General features: G+C 45.4%; 1 protein-coding gene across 5 annotated transcripts in view; it reads right to left on the bottom strand.

Annotated features, from left to right (window-relative positions):
* The window catches only part of HDAC5 (histone deacetylase 5), an 85,354-nt gene that overhangs the window by 53,328 nt on the left and 13,884 nt on the right, over positions 1–18,142 (bottom strand). The window contains exon 2 of one of the 5 annotated variants that reach the window (XM_040438822.1): positions 4,165–4,359. The exons of the other annotated variants lie outside the window; for them this stretch is intronic. The gene's annotated coding sequence lies outside the window, so the exon portion shown is untranslated. The remainder of the gene's footprint in view (positions 1–4,164; positions 4,360–18,142) is intronic. 5 annotated transcript variants of the gene reach the window in all.

Here is an 18,142-nt window from a genome sequence, read left to right on the forward strand (position 1 = left end):
TATACTTACCTCGCTCCCTGGCATCTGCATCGCTTCTGATGCCGCTGCATCTCCCCGTCGCGCGAATCAACACATCCCCCGGTGGGCAGCCAACAGCAGGCCGCGACGGGAATGAGCCCCCTAGCATCACCCCCAATGTAGCAACAGCCGTGCGAGCATCAGAAGCGATGCAGGTGCAGGGGAGCGAGGTAAGTATAACTTGTGTGAGGGGCCCTTTAATATTATTAAATTAGTATACAGTAATATTACTGCATATAGTCCTGTTTCCTACATATTGGTTAAACACAGCCTATTTTCATAGTTGCCAACAGTCCTGAAGTCCTGTCCCCCTCTGAAAATGGGCAGCGCTTTCATAAGCCCAACCCATAAATGCACGGCCTGACACTGATTGAGGCATTCATGGCATATTGTAGGTTTCATTCATGAGTGGACTGGAAACCTAAAGCAGGCCTGGAAAAAAACAAACCTAAAAGTGGCCCCATGCTGTAGGAGTGTCCATACTGACAGAAGGCAGGGCAACACAAGTAGGCAGGGACAACAGAAGTAGGCGGACCTGCAATACTGTAGAGGAGGGATGCTCAACCGGCTGGCGGCCCCAATATATTATATATTTTTTTACAATGTTCACTGTATAGGACAAATTATGTGTTCATTTTATTGTATGGGTTATTACAGACAAAGCTTTTTTTTTTTAAGAAATAAAGGTATCTGAAGGAGGACTTGAACCTACGATCCTCTTACGCTTCTGCATTTCAGTGTATTATCTGCTACAGCAAATGACATATTCCCCCATTAGGTCCTGCCAAAGGCATCGGTACATAGCAGGCCAGCAGGCCATTGTTAGGCCCCTGGCTGCCATAGCAACCCCTTGGCACCATGCAGTTGCATCACAGAGGTAGGGGAATTGGGGCCGATGGGGTCAGAGACTTAGCACCCTTCTTTTTAACCACTTAGATGCCACAGTTAACTTGGCTAACCAGATCAGCAAAAGACTGTCATGGTCCCTCAGGTGACTGATGTCAGGAAATCAAGGAGATTGGCTGAGCGTGGAGGAATCTAACAGCCTCCTTGATTTCTCTTGATTCAGTGTTGATAGGGTTAATGACCACTTCCCTTTTCTCAGCTGTTGCTCAGTGGTCATCACTTCTACCCTTCTGACTATGCAGTTGATAGCTTTATTTGGGTTTGGCTGAGCTGGTGTGAGATCCTCTCTGGTGTTCCTGTTCTTCCATCTCTACAGAAGTTGAGTGTCCTGTTTGTTTGTATTCGTTATATTCCCTGTTGTTGTATCTGGGCCTGAGACAGAGACTTCCATTCATCCATCTGGGGAGGAATGGGTTGTCTCTGGTCCTATGCTTATTCCAGGGCCTTATAGGGAAATCAGGGCCTAGGTATCCTGCTTATGAATATTCCTACCTTCTAGGTCTATTCATATTGATAGGTAGTCAGGGCCCGGATTAGGGTTGTCTAGGAGGTGACCTGTTTCTTCCTAGTTTCCAGGCCCAGTTACTCTTCCCCTTCCCTCCTGTGTTCAGTGTGGAGTCGCCCCCCCCCCCCCCCCCCCCCCACACACACACACTAATCGTGACAAAGACAAGCCTGTGATGAGAAATTATTTCGGTCTACCCCAGACTCCGTGAGGTTGGCAATACATATTAGTACACAGTGGTAGAACCCTGGCAGGTTCAGCAATCTATTTAATGCATAAGGAGGCCTCACGGCTCCCCCTCGACTGCAGATGTCATGGGAAAGAAAGATGGAGCATGTTGGATTTCGACATGTCCAATCCTTTATTTCTGCAGGATATAAGCCACTGACTGTTGCTGCACTCTCAGCTTGTTGAATGAAGGAGTGCAGAGGAACAGCAGAGCCAAGTGTGTCTATGGCTGCTTATTGCTTAAGACACTGCAGCTAAGCTGGAGTCGTTGATGGCAGGCCTAATGGGGGATCGTACAGCGGATGCAAAAAATTATTCCGTCCTGCAGTTTCTTTCTACTAAAGCAGTGCACATTATTTAAATGGCAGTGCGACAACGTGAACAAGTCATGATCACCATCATTTCTCTATTTCTCAACTGTGAATTCATGTCTCAGAATATCTTTCTTCCTGATGACAGCTGAAGAAACAAAATGGTCTGACATTTCAACATCATGGGGCCTGCACAGTGTCTATAACGAAAAAACCACTGGAAAAGGTGTTTGGCTTTCCACTACCACCTGCTGGCTATCTGTGGTATGGCAGGCACTTGATTTTTAAAGTGTATCTCCGATGTTTGTAAAACGTTTGACTGCTAGAAGCAAGGACCTTGGTTTCAATCCGCCATTACTGATCCCTTTGTCTCCAAAGACCTATCTGATAATGCCACTCCTACAGAGCTGAAATGAATATAATGCATACATGTGCTCAGGCTCGGACTGGCCCACAGGGGTACAGGGGAATTCCCCGGTGGGCCCCTGAGCAAGTTGGGCCCCTAGTCTCCCACCCCCTGCACAAGTGGCACATAACACAGTACACTTACTGCACTACATACATATATTCAATGTACAGCACCTCCACCAGCTTATGTTCATATGAAAAACTTGTTGAATTATTTATTATATTTGAATGTATCCATACGGTGGGCCCCCAAAATACATTTTACTGGTGGACCCTAGGTACCCCAGTCCGACACTGCATGTGCTAATAGCTAAACAATAACTCAGAAGAGCCCCTGGGGATCCTTTTGAAGTTGAGAGAGGGGTGGGCACCTGACCTCCATAAAAGCAAACCTTTGACATGTCATACCAAATGTAAGTTAGAAAAGAATAGGGCACAGGGGAAAGGGAGCGTGACTGGTTCAGACTACACAAGGTTTATTTGTTGTCTGTAACTATGGAGACAAATATATCCAGGATTATTTTTTTTTAAATCAAAGTGGCTTCATTTTTCGTGAGATGTACTGAAGCAAATAAACTAATTGGTCGCAAAGGCAGATATGGCTTTTAAAGGAAACCTGTCACCTGATTTGGGGCCACTAAACCACCAGCATGCTGTTACACAGCTGGTTTTGACCATTGCAATCCCATGTGTCCCCGCAAAGAATAGTAAATGAAAATCAAACTCTTTTCCAGTGGCAATGGTACACCTTTCCCCACTGCACATGCCCTCGCTGAGCAATGCGTGGGCAGTGAAGCGAGGTGCGTCATTCTCGGCTTCATCAGCGCAGTGTTCAGGTGCCTCATGTACTGGACTCTTCTCCCCTGAAGTTTGACTTTAAAGGTTCCCTTTAAGCAATTGGTTAGGAATAAAACTAGTTTAATAAAACTAAGCCAGTAGGAGGTTCTCCCTATGCCTCAATTACTAGGTCAGATAAAAGGGTCATGTGGATGGCATTTGATTTTCTGGAGCAAGCCATGAGATCCTTCCCTAATTTGAAGAGTTCAGTCACAATGACACATCCGCATTTCCAGAGGTTGACTTCAATTGGAGCAGCCCTGCAATGTGAAACCCAGTATACTACAAAGTAGACAAAGCTGTCCTCTTCCAGTACTGCAGCTCATGCTGAGCAGGGCCCCCACCTCTTTCTTGATTGACAGGGCCAGGTTTCTGCACAGTTGTTTCGGGCAGTGGGTGTGGAACCACTGCATCAACCACCCTGTTTGACTTTGCAATAGACCTAAGGACGTTATCCTGGTGGTCCTCTGGTTTTCACCCTTTAACCCTTATAAAAGGATCTGGTCTTCGCTGCAGGGGAGCCACCAGACCGCTACCTCTTCGAATAGTCCCGGTCTGGTTGGCAGCTGACCCACTGGGGAAACAGGACGAAATTAGGGAGTGCAGAGTACATGGAAATCTGTGAAACTAGTACGAGGCCAAAGGAGGCAGCATAGGGTCAATACAGTAAACAGGCTAAGGTCAGATCAGGCAGCAGAACGTAGGAATCGGTAGAGACGCAGAGGGCAATACACAAGCAGACAAACAGAACAACTCTTGGTACTAGCACACTAGAAAACCTAACGCTCAGGCACCCTAAAGTGTCTAGCCTTTGGATGGTGCAAACTAGGAAACATGCACACTGGCCCTTTAAGAGCCTAAGCGCAGTGCAGGAGGTAGAGTAACGCGGCACTTGTGTTGGCCTGAGGGAGCAGGAGAAGGCACAGGTCACTAGCATAACAGTACCCCCACCATGCCCCCTCTTCTTTGGACTAGACTTTTTTTAAAACTTCTTTAGATGAACCTCGGGCATCAATGTTCTCCAAAGGCTCCCAGGATCTCTCCTCAGGACCAAAGCCCTTCCAGTCCACCAGGAAAAAAAAGTGTTGCCTCTGATCCTTTTGTTGTCCAAGATGTCCTTTACTTCTTACAAATTTCTTCAACTGACTGGGGAGACAGCAGAAGATGAACCTCCGGAAGAGCGATTGAAGATTACAGGTTTGAGTAGAGAGACATGAATTAAATTAGGTATCTGTAGAGAGGCAGAAAGACGTAATTTGTAACTGACTGGGTTCAATTTTTTAATCACTTCAAAGGGACCAAGGAAACAAGGGGCCAGTTTGTATGAGGTTACTCTGAGTCTGATGTTCTTAGAGAATAGCCAGAATTTGTCACCAGGAGAGAATTGAACAGTGGTCTTCACAAGAGAAACTTTGATCGCCTGCCAAATCTGGAATTAGCTGCCAACACTCCAGAAGAAACAGAAAAGGGACTCTAAGTTGGCGACCATACACAATGACAAACTTCCCCATAGATTCAGCAGCATGGTTATTATAACATACGGTATATATATATATATATATATATATATATATATATATATACAGTCAGCTCCATAAATATTGGGACATCGACACAATTGTAACATTTTTGGCTCTATACACCACCACAATGGATTTAAAATGAAACGAACAATATGTATTTTTTACTTGCAGACCGTCCAGCTTTAATTTGAGGGTATTTACATCCAAATCAGGTGAATGGTGTAGGAATTACAACAGTTTGCATATGTGCCTCCCACTTGTTAAGGAACCAAAAGTAATGGGACAATTGGCTTCTCAGCTGTTCCATGGCCAGGTGTGTGTTATTCCCTCATTATCCCAATTACAATAAGCAGATAAAAGGTCCAGAGTTCATTTCAAGTGTGCTATTTGCATTTGGAATCTGTTGCTGTCAACTCTCAAGATGAGATCCAAAGAGCTGTCACTATCAGTGAAGCAAGCCATCATTAGGCTGAAAAAACAAAACAAACCAATCAGAGAGATAGCAAAAACATTAGGCGTGGCCAAAACAACTGTTTGGAACATTCTTAAAAAGAAGGAATGCACCGGTGAGCTTAGTAACACCAAAACACCCGGAGAACCACGGAAAACAACTGTGGTGGATGACCGAAGAATTCTTTCCCTGGTGAAGAAAACACCCTTCACAACAGTTTGCCAGATCAAGAACACTCTCCAGGAGGTAGGTGTATGTGTGTCAAAGTCAACAATCAAGAGAAGACTTCACCAGAGTGAATACAGAGGGTTCACCACAAGATGTAAACCATTGGTGAGCCTCAAAAACAGAAAGGCCAGATTGGAGTTTGCCAAACAACATCTAAAAAAGCCTTCACAGTTCTGTAACAACAGCCTATGGACAGATGAGACCAAGATCAACTTGTACTAGAGTGATGGGAAGAGAAGAGTATAGAGAAGGAAAGAAACTGCTCATGATCCTAAGCATACCACCTCATCAGTGAAGCATAGTGGTGGTAGTGTCATGGCGTGGGCATGTATCACTGCCAATGGAAGTGGTTCTCTTGTATTTATTGATGATGTGACTTCTGACAAAAGCAGCAGGATGAATTCTGAAGTGTTTCGGCAATATTATCTTCTCATATTCAGCCAAATGCTTCAGAACTCATTGGACGGCACTTCCCAGTGCACATGGACAATGACCCAAAGCATACTGCAAAAGCAAAAAAAGAGTTTTTTAAGGGAAAGAAGTTGAATTTTATGCAATGGCCAAGTCAATCACCTGACCTGAATCGGATTGAGCATGCATTTCACTTGCTGAAGACAAAACTGAAGGGAAAATGCCCCAAGAACAAGCAGGAACTGAAGACAGTTGCAGTAGAGGCCTGGCAGAGCATCACCAGGGATGAAACCCAGCGTCTGGTGATGTCTATTGGTACCAGATTTCTGGCTGTAATTGACTGCAAAGGATTTGCAACCAAGTATTAAAAAGTGAAAGTTTGATTTATGATTATTATTCTGTCCCATTACTTTTGGTTCCTTAACAATTGTAAGGCACATATGCAAACTGTTGTAATTCCTACACTGTTCACCTGATTTGGATGTAAATACCCTCAAATTAAAGCTGACAGTCTGCAGTTAAAGCACATCTTGTTTGTTTAATTTAAAATCCATTGTGGTGGTGTATAGAGCCAAAAATGTTAGAATTGTGTCGATGTCCCAATATTTATGGACCTGACTGTATGTATGTATATATATATATATATATATATATATATATATATATATATATATAAGAAAACTCCTCCCATGGAAGCAAAGCAGCCCAGTCATCTTGATGTACAGGGTGGGCCATTTATATGGATACACCTTAATAAAATGGGAATGGTTGGTGATATTAACTTCCTGTTTGTGGCACATTAGTATATGTGAGGGGGGAAACTTTTCAAGATGGGTGGTGACCATGGCGGCCATTTTGAAGTTGGCCATTTTGAATCCAACTTTTGTTTTTTCAATAGGAAGAGGGTCATGTGACACATCAAACTTATTGGGAATTTCACAAGAAAAACAATGGTGTGCTTGGTTTTAACGTAACTTTATTCTTTCATGAGTTATTTACAAGTTTCTGACCACTTATAAAATGTGTTCAATGTGCTGCACATTGTGTTGGATTGTCAATGCAACCCTCTTCTCCCACTCTTCACACACTGATAGCAACACCGCAGGAGAAATGCTAGCACAGGCTTCCAGTATCCGTAGTTTCAGGTGCTGCACATCTCGTATCTTCACAGCATAGACAATTGCCTTCAGATGACCCCAAAGATAAAAGTCTAAGGGGGTCACTGGATATGCGAAATTGCTACATGATGATGTGTTTCCCTCTTTATGCACTGAAGCTGAGTTTTTCCAGCAAGATGGTGCACCCACCACCACATTATGGGTGTCAGGTCCGAGCATTCCTAGATGAACAGTTTCCTGGAAAGTGGATTGGTCGTCGTGGGCCAGTTGAATGGCCCCCAAGGTCTCCCGATCTGACCCCCTTAGACTTTTATCTTTGGGGTCATCTGAAGGCAATTGTCTATGCTGTGAAGATACGAGATGTGCAGCACCTGAAACTACGGATACTGGAAGCCTGTGCTAGCATTTCTCCTGCGGTGTTGCTATCAGTGTGTGAAGAGTGGGAGAAGAGGGTTGCATTGACAATCCAACACAATGGGCAGCACATTGAACACATTTTATAAGTGGTCAGAAACTTGTAAATAACTCATGAAAGAATAAAGTTACGTTAAAACCAAGCACACCATTGTTTTTCTTGTGAAATTCCCAATAAGTTTGATGTGTCACATGACCCTCTTCCTATTGAAAAAACAAAAGTTGGATTCAAAATGGCCGACTTCAAAATGGCCGCCATGGTCACCACCCATCTTGAAAAGTTTCCCCCCTCACATATACTAATGTGCCAGAAACAGGAAGTTAATATCACCAACCATTCCCATTTTATTAAGGTGTATCCATATAAATGGCCCACCCTGTACATTGGTAAAGTGGTTAAAATTTAATTAATGCACTCAATTTGCACAACTGTCTGTGAATGGTACACAGGAGAAAATTCCTATTTGACATCCAGAAGCTTGCACAGTGCTCCCCAAAGCTAAGTAGCAGACTGAACTTCCCTATCAGACATGATGTGCAGAGGGAATACATGAAGACAGAAGATTTGCTCAATGAAAAATTTAGGGCTCATTCACACCTGCGCTTAACTGATCCAGCAGGCTGTTCTGGCAGAGGAACAGCCTGTCCGAGTTCACCTGATCCTTCATTTGTTGACACAGTCGTGCATCTCCGGACCCAATTGACTATAATGGGATCCAGTGGTGATCCAGCCGCTTTCCAGCATAAGGGTTGGGTTTGGCTGGACAAAAAGTCCTGCATGCATTGTTTTCTGTCCGGCCTAAGCCGGCACTCATGCTGGAAAAGTGGCTAAATCATCGCTGGATCCTATTGCAGTCAATGGGTTTTTATGATCAGAGTAAAAAATAACTGGATGATTAGCACCCTCCAGAAGATAACGTCGCTCTTCCAAGGCCAGCTTGAAGGCCATTAAAAGCCCTTTTGCGCTAATTGATAATTGTTTGAAAAATCGTAATATCCAAACTGATCAATTATCGAGTAGTGTAAAAGCATTTAACGATCGAACCACAAACAATAATCGTTTAGTTTGCTGTTCTTGCGCTGTAGATACCTAAATCATTGTTTATCATTCAGGTAGAGTTTGCTTGACAAATGATCTATTAAACGACCGCACATGCATGATACTCTGCACATGTAAAGGGTTATCATTCGAACGTTAATGACTCGGATAACGACTCATTCGTCGCTCGATCAAATCAATTATCTACTCGTGTAAAGAGGCCTTAGCACTCTGTCTCCGACTGTGTTATTCTGCTCTGCTGCAGAGAATGCTTTGGAAAAGTAGCCACATGTGACTGTCTTGCCAGTACTCTTCTGAGTTAGAACAGCTCCAGCTCCCAGGAAGGATGTGTCCACCAAAAATTGTGTAGTCTTGGAAGACTGTTGGAGCATTGTTAAGGCCAAAGGGAAAGACTAAATACTCGTTGTGCCATCGCCAGTTTTAGAAACAGTTTTCCTCTCTTTGGCTGCACAGGTCACCAACAAGAGCTTCACATGATGCTGCACCGAAAGTCAGTACTGGTTCACCAAGGCCTGATTTCCTTCCGAGACAGAGTCTAATTGTCATGGGAAGTACAGAGAAGGAAAGGCAACCAAAGGGAACCACAACTAAACAGACTAGGCCCCAAACCTAGGGAATAAAGAGGTCACCTCCTAGAATTTCCTGATACTCTCCCATAGCTGCTAACAACATGTGCAAATCTCAATGGTAGAAATGCACATGCACAGGAACCTGAGACTACTGAAACACTGCACCAAACCCTCAGCTTAGGGAACAGGGAAAGAGGCAACTGGCTCCTTCCAAACTGAAGGAGCTAGTGTCTCCCTGAGGCCTAGTCAGGACAGACACACCAAGAAAAGGGAAAGGACTTAGCTTTAGATGTAACTGGAACAGGAGAACCACCACACAAGCAGAGCACTCCACAGAAGAGCAATCAGCCGCATTGTAACAAGTGAGAGACGGAACATATAAAGAGCCCCCTGACTGATAATGAGCAGCATCGGCGAAGGGGTGGAAACCTGTCAGCAACAATAAAAACAAGAGAGATCTGTCAGATAGACTCCTGAGTCTTCCGTCTATTTGAACTTCTAAGATTTCTCCCAGGGCCGGCGGTGACAGTCCCCCCCCCCCCCCCTTCTACGGGTGACCTCCGGGCACCCAGGACCAACTTTATCATGGTGGGCTCTGTGAAAGGCCTTCAGAAGCCCACATTCTCTCCTCCGGACCGTAATCCTTCCAATGAACGAGGTATTGAGGAACCCTAAAGGACACGAGAGTCAACAACTCTGGAAATTTGAAACTCCAGATTCCCGTCAACCAAGGCAGGTGGAGGTTGCAAGGAAGATGGTACAGCAGGTTCCACATAACTCTTTTACAAAGATTTATGGAAGACATTATGGATCTTCCAAGCTTGCGGAAGTTCAAGGCGGAAAGAAACCGGGTTAATAATGGCAGAGATCTTGTATGGACCAATAAATCTTGGACCTAACTTCCAGGATGGCACCTTCAACTTAATGTTCTTAGTGGACAACCACACCAAATCACGCACATTCAGGTCCGGACCAGACACAGGTTTCTTGTCAGCCATACGTTTATACCTATCGCCCATCTTTTTTAAATTGATTAGAATTTTCTGCCAGATAGATGATAAGGAAGAAGCAAAGCTCTCCTCATCAGGTATACCAGAGGAACTATTCCCAGAGAACGTACCAAACTGAGGGGTGAAACCCATATGCACCAAAAAATAGAGATTTATCAGTGGAATCCTGACGACGATTATTCAAAGCAAATTCAGCCAAAGACAAAAATGAGGACCACTCCTCCTGATTCTCAGCAACAAAACACCTCAAATATGTCTCCATATCAACTGAGGGTGAAAAGCCAAAGAGAAGGACAAACGAATCCCCAGGCGAGTACAGAAAGCCTTCCAGAATCTGGACACAAATGGAGTCCCTCTATCAGACACCACATCAGAGGGAATGCCGTGTAATTTCACAATGTTATCAACAAATGTCCGAGCCAGAGTTTTGGCATTGGGTAAACCAGAAAAGGGAATGAAGTGTGCCATCTTACTGAAGCGGTCGACCACCACCAAAATCACCGTCATCCCCGAAGAACTGGGCAAATCGGTGATAGAGTCCATAGACAAGTGTGTCCAGGGACGGGGGGGGTGAACAAAGGAAGAAGAGATCCTGAGGGCCGAGTATGAGTCACCTTGGCACGTGCACAGGTCTCACAAGCTGCCACATAGCCCTCAACACTCTTAAGTAAACCCGGCCACCAGAATCTCAGAGAAATAAGATCAACCATGGATCTGCTCCCAGGGTGTCCAGCAAGGACAGTATCAAGATGTTCTATAAACACATGTAACAAGAGGTACTGAGGGCACCGTCCTCCCACCTGGAATATCAAGGAACACAGTCGTGGCCTCCTCCGACCATCCAAGAAAGCGGGGTGCGAGGATTGAACAAAATACAATGAAAAGTGAAATTCAAACAGCCGGAGGAAGTGGTCGCACCGCGAAACGGCCGTCGGCTGTAAACTGATACTCCATGTGAGTCTGCCCCTGGAATATACTCTGCAATAACCAATAAAGAAACGTGAACACGGATGGTGAGTGCGATTCATCTTTTCATTTCGCTTTTCATGTTCTATAAACACCTTGTGACGAAGCTCAGAAGGAACAAACAACCTCCCTGGGGGACAGCAATCAGGTGCCTCTCCCTGAACTTCCTGGATACAACCACCCTATCAGCCAAAATTGGACCAGGATCCTCAGTATCACACCCCCCCCAGGGAAGCTACGCGACAAGGCATCCGCCTTGACATTCTTGACCCCAGGGCGAAAAGTGACAATGAAATTAAATCTGGTAAAAAACAAAGACCATCTAGCCTGCCTTGGGTTCAAACATTTAGTCGACTCGAGGTAGGCCAGATTTTTATGATCGGTAAATACAGTAATGGGATGAATCGCTCCTTGTAACCAATGACGCCATTCCTCAAAGGCCAACTTAATGGCCAGCAACTCTCTATTGCCAACATCATAATTTCCAAAAGAGAGTTTTTTAGAAAAAAAAAAGCACAACGGCGCCATTTGCCAGGAGAAGGACCCTGCGACAGAACTGCACCAACTCCCACTTCTGATGCGTCCACCTCAACAATAAATTGCTGAGACACATCAGGCTGCACCAAAATGGGAGCAGAAGAAAAACATTTCTTTATAGTGGAAAAAAGCATGTAACGCCTCTTCCGACCAGACAGAGAAATCCACCCCTTTCTTAGTCATGTCAGTCAGAGGTTTGACAACAATGGAATAATTCAAGATACATTTTCTGTAGTAATTGGTAAACCCCAAAAACCTCATAAGCGCTTTCTGATTCTCGGGCAGATCCCATTCCAAGACCGCACTGACTTTTTCGGGATCCATGCGAAAGCCTGAAGTGGAAAGCAGGTAACCCAGAAAAGGAATCTCTTGAACAGCAAACACACATTTTTCTAACTTGGCATATAACTTATTCTCCCGGAGGATCAGCAAGACTTGTCTCAAATGATCCTGATGACTCTCCATGTCGGGCGAGTAAATCAATATGTTATACAGGTATACGACAACAAACCTTCCCACCAAATGATGAAAAATGGCATTGATGAAAAATGTTGTAATACAGCCGGGCATTGGTCAAACCAAAAAGCATGACCAGGTTCTCAAAATGACCCACCGGAGTATTAAAAGCTGTCTTCCATTCATCCCCCTCTCTGATTCTTATCAGATTATATGCCCCTCTTAAGTCTAATTTAGAAAACACCTTAGCTCCAACAATCTGGTTGAACAAATCTGGGATCAGGGGAAGGGGATAAGGATCACGGATAGTGATGTGATTCAAGTCTCGGAAATCTAGACACGGTCTCAATGTCCCATCTTTTTTCTTTACAAAAAAGAACCCTGCTGCCATAGGTGACTTAGATGGTCTGATGGGTCCCTTTGCCAAACTCTCAGTAATATACTTTCGCATAGCAACTCCTTCGGGTTCAGAAAGGTTATACAACCGAGACTTTGGCAACTTAGCTCCGGGAATCAGATTGACAGGGCAATTATATTCTCTATGAGGGGGCAACTCCTGATCCACACTCTCAGTGAACACATCAGAAAAATCTGAAAGAAACGGGGGTAACATCTTAGTGGATATCCCAGCAAGAGATGTGACAAGACAGTTGTCCATACAGTAATCACTCCAGCCCTTGATCTGTCTCGCTTGCCAATCAATGGTAGGGTTATGTTTGGTCAACCATGGCAACCCTAGCACCAGAAGAGCCGGCAGACCCTTCATTATAAAACAAGAAATACCCTCAACATGAGAATCCCCCACCCTTAAATGGATATCCTGCACCATGTGAGTCAAAGATTTTTGAGAAAGGGGGGCAGAATCAATAGCAAACACTGAGATCTCTTTGTCCAGTGCATTAGATTTAAAACCATGCATCAGGACAAACTGGTAATCCACAAGGTTAACCCCTGCCCCGCTGTCCAAAAATACCTCCACATCAATATTTTTCAAATCTAGCGCCACCCTGGCAGGCAGGAGAAAACGGGTACTACCAGTAAAAGACAAGAGCATGTTCTCAGATTCCCCAACTAATCTGCCAAGAATTAGAGAACAAAACTTATTGGTAACTCCTTTTTTTTTTTTTTTATTCTCGCCTTGATATTTTACATAGGGACAAACATTAACAAAATGACCCTCTTTACCACAAAAAAAACAGAGTCTCTTTTTAGCCCTGAAGTTCTTATCACCAGGGTCTGGAGAGACCCGTCCCAATTGCATAGGTTCATCTCCGAACATGGGCTCAGGTGTCTTAGTACCCAGAGTGTCAGAGGGGAACGATCTCCCTTCAGGTAATACGTCCCGAGAGAACGGAGTCTTGCACCTTTCCCTCAGACGTCTATCAATTCGCACCGCAAGAGACATGGCAGCTTCTAATGAAACAGGATTTTTATGGAGTGTTAGGGCATCTTTTAGTCTCTCAAAAAGCCCCTGACAGAACTGACTCCGGAGGGCAGGGTCATTCCACTCAGAATCAGTTGCCCACCTCCTGAAGTCAGAGCAATAGGACTCAGCAGACCGATTTCCCTGTCGCAAGCCGCGCAACATAGATTCAGCCAGAGAAACTCGGTCTGGGTCATCATAAATAAGTCCCAAGGTTCTAAAAAAAATCATCCACCGACCAGGGGGATTGGGATCCGGTCGGCAAAGAAAAGGCCCAGGATTGAGGTCCCCTTTCAATAAATAAATAACGATCCCCAGAGGAGGCGTAAGCGAAAATAAAGTTTGCAAGACTTCCTGAACCGAACGAAGTTGTCTCTTTCTCCGGCAAATCGGTCCGGGGGGGGCGATCTTAGGTTCAGAGCAGGTCTGGACCCCACTGGGGGAGACAGACGCCTGACACCTTGCAACGGAGGTCTGCTACCTCCAGCGACAACCCCTGCATACGACCCACCAGTGCAGAGACAGGATCCATGACAACACAGAGCAGGGGAAACACTAACGGTATTTGGCGTCTGATAAGGTCACAAGAAGTACGGGGAAGAAAAGACAACCAAAGGGAACCACAACTAAACAACAACAGACTAGGCTTCAAACCTAGGGAATAAAGAGGTCACCTCCTAGCATTCCCTGATACTCTCCCCCTAAGCTGCTAACAACATGTGCAAATCTCAATGGTAGAAATGCACATGGACAGGAACCTGAGACAGCTGAAACACTGCACCAAACACTCAGTTTAGGGAACAGGGAAAGAGGCAACCGGCTCCTTCCAAACTGAAGAAACTAGTGTCTACCTGAGGCCTAGTCAGGACAGACACACCAAGAAAAGAGAAAGGACTTCGTTGAGATGTAACTGGAACAGGAGAACCACCACACAAGCACAGCACTCCACAGAAGAGCTATCAGCCGCAGGGAAACAAGTGAGAGGAGGAACATATAAAGAGCCCCCTGACTGATAATGAGCAGCATCTGTGAAGGGGTGGAAACCTGTCAGCAACAATGAAAACAAGAGAGATCAAGAGACAAGAGCGACTCCTGAGTCTTCCGTCTATTTGAACTTCTAAGATCTCTCCCAGGGCCGGCGGTGACTGCGTACCACCGTAAGAAAATAATATGGGTAGAGTCGATGTTGTACAGAGCTGGTCTTCACCTAGGGCTGTCTCTCCTACGGACCCTAGGCTCGGTGAGGACAAGTGCGGACATAGTGTCATTTGGCTCTGCAATATAGACACAGATCGTTGGAGCGCCGACACGGACCTTCCTCTTCAGACAACCTGATCCTGTCCACATGCCAAACGAGGAGGTGTTCTCTCACGGACTGCTTCCTTACTATGTTCTCAGGACCGAACATCAATATGGATGGCAAGGGGGATCAAAGCTTCTAAAGTAACTGGCGCGTCAGGACCCGCCAATTTATCCTTAATTCAACTTGACAGACCATCCCAGAATGCTGCTACTAAAGCCTTATTTTTAAGGCCAACTCAATCAGAAGTCAGGGTACAGAACTGAATGGAACGCCCAGGTTCTTAAAAGACTCTGCGGAAGGTATATAGAAACTCTTGCAGTTTATTGGTCACAGGATCTCCTCTTTCCCATAGTGCATTTGTCCAGGATAAAACCTCACCAAGGCGGGCAGTGCAGCAGAGTACGTGTGAATCCATGAAACTAGTCGGAGCTCAGAGCAGGTGACAAGAGGTTAATACAGTAAATGAGCTAAGGTCAGCTCAGGCAGTAGAGTGTCAGAATAGGTAGACAGGCAGAGGTCAGTACATGGGCAGACAATCAGAACAGCACACCTTAACTCTGTATTAGCATGCTAGAAAACCTAAAGCTCAGGCAACTTCCCATAGGGAAAGGTGCTTTAAATAAGCTGAAGTGTTCAGCCATTGGCTGGGGCAAAGTAGAATGCACTCACTGGCCCATTAACAGGCAGGGAGGGTGCGCAAATCCTAAAGGAAGTGCAGGAGGAAGGTGGGAAAGTGCAGGCTGTGACCTGCAGTGGGAAAAGCAGCAGCTGCCAGCAAAGCAATAGGCTGAGCAGAGTAAGTGACGTGGCACCAGAGGAAGTGAGCAGCAGGCATACGCCGCTAACATAACAACAGTTATCTTGCCTGGCCCTGTCCTATCCTGAAAACAGACCAGCCCTGTCCTAACGACAGGCCATCAATATCAAAATCCTGGACAACCATCTAAGTATAGATTCTAGTTCTCTTTTTAAAAAGGACCTTTCATGGGTCCAGACATTATAAAATAAGTAGCACGTGATGTAAGGCATAAAGCAGGGATCTAATAGCGCTTACTATTTTTCCTGGGCGCCGCTCCAATCACGCTCCAATCACAAAGGAGAGCGTCACAGCCAGGGAGAAGGTGATTATTTTTTTCCTCCCTGGCTGTGACGGTCTCCTTTGTGATTAGACCGCGCTACAGCCAGGGAGAAGGAGACGCCCATTGAGAAACCCTGGCATCTCCTCCTCCCTGTTCCGATGCTATTAATTAGCATACCCAGGAAAAATAGTAATCGCTATTAGATCCCTGCTTTATGCCTTACATAACCTGCTACTTATTTTATAATGTCTGGACCCATGAAAGGTCCTCTTTAATCTCCTCCTCCCTTAACGTTTCAGCATTTTTATTTATTAGATTTGGTGCAGAATCTATACCAGGAGTCGGCACCCCTTTTTTGTACTAGGTGTCGGGGATGGGGGGGGGGGGGGGGATGTAAGCTGAAGCGCTCAGTATGCCATGCTATACAAAGTCATATAACACAAACATTTGACATAAACCAGGTATTTAAAAATTCTCAACAACTCTGCCTGACTTGCACAGTTTAAAGGATAACTGTCATGTTTTCATAAAAAAAATCTATTTTAGCATATGTTACTACTGCAGCACATACCACTGTTTTCCTGGAGTTTTTTTCCTTAGTTTAATTTACAATATGAGGACCTTCTCAAGATGGCTCCTCTGCCAGTTCTCTGAGGCCAAAACTGCTTTCACTCACTTCCCATACACACTTGCTGTAGCCAGCAGCTCCCTGCCAGCCAATCAGATTAGATTACTGAGAGACACGCCTCCTCACTCTGAAGCCTAATGCAGGTATGCAGTGTGGAGGACCGCCCCTCTGTCTATCTGTCTTCTTAGCCAGAGACAGACAAGCCATAGCAACTGTCTTTTACGGGAGCAGTAGAAAGGGACAGGGGACATTAATGAAAGCTGTTATTATGAGGTAATTACAGATCTTTTGACAATCATTGACAGACTAACTCAGGTATACATGCCTAGCTCTAATAAACTAGCAAATAAAAAAATATGACAGTTACCCTTTAAAAAAGTTTCCAGCTTTTTCGAACAATTGCTTCCCAACATATATATGGATAATAAAGCATTTCACTGATCATCTGAATCTGCCTGAAAGTGGGGGAGAGCAGTTCTCATTCATTTTAACTGACTGAGTGCTGCCATCCACACCACTGTCTGCCATACACTGCTGCCCCATATACTGGTCACCCCTACAATAATAACAATCAGAGCTCACCCCAACGCAGCAATCACATCCAGATCTCACCCTCCCCCCCACACACACAGTAATCACATTCATACTAACTATTCCCACCACAATCCCCAAAGTAGTCAAAAAGTTTGTTCCCCATTCACCCAGCAATCATTTTCAAGCTCACCACTCATTTTCTGGCTCCCCCAATGTTGTCAGAAAGCTGGTTTCCCATCATCACCAGCCCCTAATCCCCCCAGCAATCACGTTCAGACTCACCATCCTCCCGCAACCCCCCCCCCTCCCTAAAAAATCACAATCAGGCTCGCTATCCCCTCCACCTCCCAAGTGGTCAGAAAGCTTGCTCCCCTTCATCCCCCAGCAATAAAATGAAGAATTAATATCCCCCCACACACCCTAATGTAGTCAGAAAGTTGGTGCTTTATCATCCCCCCAGCAATCACGTTCAGGCTCACCATCCTCCCGCCACCCCCCTCCCCCCAAAGAATCGCATTCAGGCTCGCTATCCCCTCCACCTCCTAAGTGGTCAGAAAGCTTGCTCCCCTTCATCCCCCTGCAATCAAATGCAGACTCAATATCCCCCCACACACCCTAATGTAGTCAGAAAGTTGGTTCCTTATCATCCCCCCAGCAATTACATGCAGACTCACCATCCACCCCCAAACTTTTCCCAAGTTCACCATCCTTTCCCTCCCCCCCCACCTGCAAGCCAGTCACAGTGCTCGTTCCATTTCATCATCATCCTCCCCCCCCCCCCCCAAACTAGTCACCGTGCTCGTTCTCCCATTTTCCGAGTTCACCATCCTCTCCCACCCCTGAACTAGTCACTAGTCACCAGGGTCTGGTCAGGGGTCCAAACTCATTTTTGGATCTGTCTAGGGCGTTAATTCAATTTGGATTTGTGTCAGGGGTTATAATTTATTATGGGAACTGCTCTGGGGTTTGAACTAATTTAGGGGTCATCCCCCCGCCAAAAACTAGTCACAGTTCTCGATCCCCCATCTAACCATCCTTCCCTCATCTCACCATCCTCCCCCACCCCTGGCTAGTCACAGTGCTCATTCCTCTGTTTCACCCCCCCCCCCTCCGACAATCTAGTCAAACAGCTTGTTTCTCTATGTCCCCAAGTTCACCATGCTCTCCCCATCCCCAGTCCATCCAGATACCTTTCTGTGGCAGTCCTGAGAAGCATCGC

This window comes from Bufo bufo, chromosome 6, assembly GCF_905171765.1.
Source record: "Bufo bufo chromosome 6, aBufBuf1.1, whole genome shotgun sequence".
Lineage (NCBI taxonomy): Eukaryota > Metazoa > Chordata > Amphibia > Anura > Bufonidae > Bufo > Bufo bufo.